Source organism: Schistocerca piceifrons, unplaced genomic scaffold (genome assembly GCF_021461385.2).
Source record: "Schistocerca piceifrons isolate TAMUIC-IGC-003096 unplaced genomic scaffold, iqSchPice1.1 HiC_scaffold_1307, whole genome shotgun sequence".
In the NCBI taxonomy this organism is placed as follows: Eukaryota; Metazoa; Arthropoda; class Insecta; order Orthoptera; family Acrididae; genus Schistocerca; species Schistocerca piceifrons.
Genome location: NW_025727133.1, coordinates 22,501 through 27,500, shown reverse-complemented (window position 1 = coordinate 27,500; position 5,000 = coordinate 22,501). Strand labels below are relative to the sequence as shown.

At 53.4% G+C, this 5,000-nt stretch overlaps 1 non-coding gene across 1 annotated transcript in view; it reads left to right on the top strand.

The window, feature by feature from the left end:
- The first annotated feature begins 4,134 nt into the window (after window positions 1-4,134).
- Window positions 4,135-5,000, top strand: part of LOC124731842 — a 1,909-nt gene continuing 1,043 nt past the window's right edge. The window contains exon 1 of the ribosomal RNA XR_007008509.1: window positions 4,135-5,000. This exon is cut by the window's right edge and continues 1,043 nt beyond it. This is a non-coding gene — a ribosomal RNA (small subunit ribosomal RNA).

Sequence of the window (5,000 nt, the reverse complement as noted above, 5' to 3'; positions counted from 1 at the left end):
TTAAGACAGCGATGGCGCCACAGTGCCCGCCTTTCGACGCCACCCACAAAGCCTGCAGCCTCTGTCGACCATAGCACCCAATCTCCAGTGGCTCTGCCGCACGAAGCCGTGGACCGGCAATGACTCCACCCGCACCCGTTCGTGCACCACCCCAACCGCCACACGCGCACCTCCAGCGGATGAACGGCGGAAGTTTCCCGCACTCGTAAAGTGCAATCCACCCCTATAACTTGCGTTTCATGAAGAGTTATTTCCAATATGCGACATTCCCGCTGTCCCTATACATGAGCCGCGACCTGTACCACTTACGAGCGAGAGACGCGATCGCGTTGCTCACTGTACGGCGTCCGATACCGAGCCATCAGCATGTCGGTCCCCATGCGCGTTGCACTCGCACTCGCAGTCGCAAAAACGTGGGGCAAATATATTACGCGGAAGAGCTATAACAGACCGAGCCCCACTGCATGGGGGGAGTCTTTGTCACTAATGTACACAGATGGAACATTTTGGACTGGAACCAGATTACCCGTACACACGGCGCTGATTAGTAATCAATGCAGAGCCATCAAACTACAGCAAATATACACAACTGTCCGTATACATGCTGAAAGAGTCTGCCCACAATGGGAACCACACGTCAGCCAGACACTCTGATCACGCACCACTCTCTGCTTCTAACAGGCGCACATACAATATGTAAGCACCAGCATGGAACAACATCCAGTGCATCTTCTCCGCCACATTACACAATCCACACTATCACAACCAGACCAGGAGGTCCATGCGGAAAATACAATATCCCAGCCTTTCGACATCCACCATTGCGCAGACCAGGCACCAACACCCACACATGTCCTATACAACGGTGCACCCAACATCACAATAGTACCTCCTGTCACAGCGCACAAACAATGACATGAGTCAAAGACACAGGTCTCACACAAGCATAGAATTGGAGCGCCGCCTCTAATAAGCCAAAGGTGCATCCTGACGTGACAAATCTGATCATGTCACAAGCATTCACTTACTATAATCACTATCAACGAACCTGCCGCCCCCGCCCCCCCCCCCCTACACCTTTCCTTACAACAACGTGTAACCTAACCTAACCTAACCTAACCTATGTTGTACCTTAACCTAACCTATGTTGTACCTTAACCTAACCTATGTTGTACCTTAACCTAACCTATGTTGTACCTTAACCTAACCTATGTTGTACCTTAACCTAACCTATGTTGTACCTTAACCTAACCTATGTTGTACCTTAACCTAACCTATGTTGTACCTTAACCTAACCTATGTTGTACCTTAACCTAACCTATGTTGTACCTTAACCTAACCTATGTTGTACCTTAACCTAACCTATGTTGTACCTTAACCTAACCTATGTTGTACCTTAACCTAACCTATGTTGTACCTTAACCTAACCCATGTTGTACCTTAACCTAACCCATGTTGTACCTTAACCTAACCCATGTTGTACCTTAACCTAACCCATGTTGTACCTTAACCTAACCCATGTTGTACCTTAACCTAACCCATGTTGTACCTTAACCTAACCCATGTTGTACCTTAACCTAACCCATGTTGTACCTTAACCTAACCCATGTTGTACCTTAACCTAACCCATGTTGTGCCTTAACCTAACCCATGTTGTGCCTTAACCTAACCCATGTTGTGCCTTAACCTAACCCATGTTGTGCCTTAACCTAACCCATGTTGTGCCTTAACCTAACCCATGTTGTGCCTTAACCTAACCCACGTTGTGCCTTAACCTAACCCACGTTGTGCCTTAACCTAACCCACGTTGTGCCTTAACCTAACCCATGTTGTGCCTTAACCTAACCCATGTTGTGCCTTAACCTAACCCATGTTGTGCCTTAACCTAACCCATGTTGTGCCTTAACCTAACCCATGTTGTGCCTTAACCTAACCCACGTTGTGCCTTAACCTAACCCACGTTGTGCCTTAACCTAACCCACGTTGTGCCTTAACCTAACCCACGTTGTGCCTTAACCTAACCCACGTTGTGCCTTAACCTAACCCACGTTGTGCCTTAACCTAACCCATGTTGTGCCTTAACCTAACCCATGTTGTGCCTTAACCTAACCCACGTTGTGCCTTAACCTAACCCACGTTGTGCCTTAACCTAACCCACGTTGTGCCTTAACCTAACCCACGTTGTGCCTTAACCTAACCCACGTTGTGCCTTAACCTAACCCACGTTGTGCCTTAACCTAACCCACGTTGTGCCTTAACCTAACCCACGTTGTCCCCTAAAGTAACCCACGTTGTCCCCTAACGTAACCCACGTTGTCCCCTAACGTAACCCATGTTGTCGCCTAAACCTGCTCTGTAATTGTTATACGACTCGTTCAATTAGTGTAGTGTTGCCCACCCGCAACCCTCGCAATATAGTTCGCTACTCGCACTGCCCGCTCCCCTGTGTATCGCTTCATGTTAAACACCTTGCAAGTCTTGCTGACTTTCCACATGCTCCTGCTGTACACTGTAATGTGGATGGCAGCAGGACGTACATGCCGCCCCTCCCCACGTCCCCACCTTGCCCCCCTGCCTTCGCAAGCTGGTTGGTGAGAAGTTTGCATGTTCAATGCCCTTCGCATGCGACGTACTCAGGCTACGTTGTGGTGCGGCCTGTGTCAACCGTCCGCTAATGTCGTACGCGTAAACCACAATCTGTACTGCACATTCGTCCTTATGTACCGAATGATACATCGTGGCACATGTGTGACCGTACAACGACTGCGCCCAAAAACGGCGGACCATACAGTGCAAATATTGTGCACGCAGCTACGTGTCGTCTCCCTATGAGAGCTGGATTGCAGTGTGGTACGCCATAGAGACGTGTGGGAGGAACGGACGCCGTGGATGGCGATCAGCATGAGCTGTCTGTTGATGTATTCGGACCTAGTCGTCTCTCCTCACACACCGTGATGGCATGGTGCACCGCGTTCCATATCTGCGACATGCTACAGAGGCCGGTTGACAGTCGTTCGAGCAATGGACATCGCATACGTACGGGGGCCACCTTCCACGTATTGTCTAGGCGTGCACATTTTGTTGCGTGTATGTGGGCAGACGTAGTGTGGCGTGACACCTGACACAGGCATGCAATAATCGTTGAAGTTGCAAATGGCGATGGACGCCTGCGTTTTCTGGTGAAGTTACGCAAATGAACAAATGGTAACCTGTTGTGGTGCGGTTGTTCTCGCTAGGGGTGAATCGGTGATGGCGACGATAGGTTGAGGTACGAACCGGTTGTTCCAGCGATACCCACCATGCCGACGAAACTGAACGGCATCTGGGTGTGAAGCGATACGCGGCGGTGGCTGGGTGGGACCGTCCCCGGCCGGTGAGGGGGCGCCTCCCGGCGTGCTGGCCGCGCGGTGCGTGGGCGCACGCGCTACAGCCGGCTGGTGGGGGCGGCCAGTGGCAGGCGCGCCGGCCGACGGACGCGGCAGGCGTCGCAGCTGCGCGCCGGCGCACCCTGCGCGCGGCGCCGTGCGGCCAAAGTAGGTCCTCGCGGGCCCGGTGCGAAGCGCGGTGGACATCTTCAGTGTGCTGGTCCGATTGAGGACTGTGTGCGTTGAGGATGCGCCGCCGCCCGGCGCTCGGCGCCGCGACGCCGTCTGCTGCTCGGTCGCCCCAGCGGTTCTCGCTGGTGGTTTGTATCGCAGCTGTGCGGATGTGTTGGCGCGTGCGCTGTGCTGGGAGAGTTCGCTTCGGCACCCAAGTGGGGCTTTTGTCCTTCTGTGGCGCTGGCGTTGGAGCTGCCGGTCACCGTAGGTGGCGCGTGTTGTCTCCCGCCGGCAATGCCACGACAGCACGCTCCCGGGCCTCTGTCGGCAGCGGCAAGCTCAGTTGGGAGCACGGGTGGTCGCACCGAAAGCGTCTACTCGCCTAACTCCGGGCGATTGCGCCTCTCTCGAACCCGACCAAGTACTTGGGACGGCGCTGCGCGCCGCCGGGACCTGAGAGGGTTTCGAGGTGTATTGTGCAGGGGAGCTCAGCCTCCTCCTGTTTGCAGAATGATTGAGCGGACGCTTGCGTGTTCGCGCGGGCCCCCGGGACACACTCCCGGGCGGCCGGCTGCTCAGCTCTAGTTGACGCAGCTCCCTGGTTGATCCTGCCAGTAGTCATATGCTTGTCTCAAAGATTAAGCCATGCATGTCTCAGTACAAGCCGCATTAAGGTGAAACCGCGAATGGCTCATTAAATCAGTTATGGTTCCTTAGATCGTACCCACGTTACTTGGATAACTGTGGTAATTCTAGAGCTAATACATGCAAACAGAGTCCCGACCAGAGATGGAAGGGACGCTTTTATTAGATCAAAACCAATCGGTCGGCTCGTCCGGTCCGTTTGCCTTGGTGACTCTGAATAACTTTGGGCTGATCGCACGGTCCTCGTACCGGCGACGCATCTTTCAAATGTCTGCCTTATCAACTGTCGATGGTAGGTTCTGCGCCTACCATGGTTGTAACGGGTAACGGGGAATCAGGGTTCGATTCCGGAGAGGGAGCCTGAGAAACGGCTACCACATCCAAGGAAGGCAGCAGGCGCGCAAATTACCCACTCCCGGCACGGGGAGGTAGTGACGAAAAATAACGATACGGGACTCATCCGAGGCCCCGTAATCGGAATGAGTACACTTTAAATCCTTTAACGAGTATCTATTGGAGGGCAAGTCTGGTGCCAGCAGCCGCGGTAATTCCAGCTCCAATAGCGTATATTAAAGTTGTTGCGGTTAAAAAGCTCGTAGTTGGATTTGTGTCCCACGCTGTTGGTTCACCGCCCGTCGGTGTTTAACTGGCATGTATCGTGGGACGTCCTGCCGGTGGGGCGAGCCGAAGGCGTGCGACCGCCTCGTGCGTGCTCGTGCGTCCCGAGGCGGACCCCGTTGAAATCCTACCAGGGTGCTCTTTATTGAGTGTCTCGGTGGGCCGGCACGTTTACTTTGAACAAATTAGAGTGCTTAA